We start from the raw sequence: 900 nt of genomic DNA on the forward strand, positions 1-900 counted from the left end.
GAGGGCGCACTCAGTCACACTGTCCAGCTTAAGCACAACACAGCAGGCACTGTAGCCAGCCAGGGCGTTCTACCCCCTGTGTTGGGAGCGGGGACCATTCCAATGTTAGCCTGATCTCTACTTCAGCTTCTAAAATACTGCTTAGTGCCTTTCATCTGTTGTTTTTTAATTAAAAAACTTCTTTTAAATGTGATGTATTGGTATATTAAACACAGTATTAACCATGCCTTATATGCAACATCTCACCTGGAAGAGGATGGGGAGAGCAGTTATCATACGTGGTAGGCTTGAATGGCAGTTACCTAGCTCCTGGTTTTGCTAGTGTTGGGAAGAGTTAAAGATGTATTTTCCATGGGAAGAGCAGACTAAAACAAACAGCAGTGACAGTAATTGCTCTGGTTTGGTTTATTTTTGTTGTCAGTGGTGGGGGTTTATATGCCATCGCTTTCATCAGCTTTAATTGCTGGCACAGAGCCTCAGCTGCCGAATTATCTCTCATTGTGATGTGAAGAGCTATTGCACTCCTGAAGAAGCTGTGGCCTTACAGAGTTAAGGCTGTCTTTATTTTTTGCTCAATGCAGGTACTGAACTTCTCCATCTTGTGCTAAATATAAAGAAAGGATCAGGTTGTCCTTAAACCACTAAGTGTGCTGGTGAGGCAAACCTGCTGTTGGGAAGGAGCCTGCCAGCCCCAGGGCTGGTGAGAAGAGATGCTGAAGTAGCACAGGAGAAGCAGGCAGGGCTGCTTGCAGCTACGCAAGCTATCAGCTGAACTGAAAAACAAGCAGGAAGGGTCCACCTGTGGGGACAGTGAGCAAGGGAAGGGGTGGGTGAAGCTGTCCTGGTTTCTTCAAATAGAAGTCACTGTAGAGAAGAGGTCTAGGTCAGGGTTCTGGCCAC

The sequence above is a fragment of the Melopsittacus undulatus genome, chromosome 7 (genome assembly GCF_012275295.1).
Source record: "Melopsittacus undulatus isolate bMelUnd1 chromosome 7, bMelUnd1.mat.Z, whole genome shotgun sequence".
Classification (NCBI taxonomy): Eukaryota; Metazoa; Chordata; class Aves; order Psittaciformes; family Psittaculidae; genus Melopsittacus; species Melopsittacus undulatus.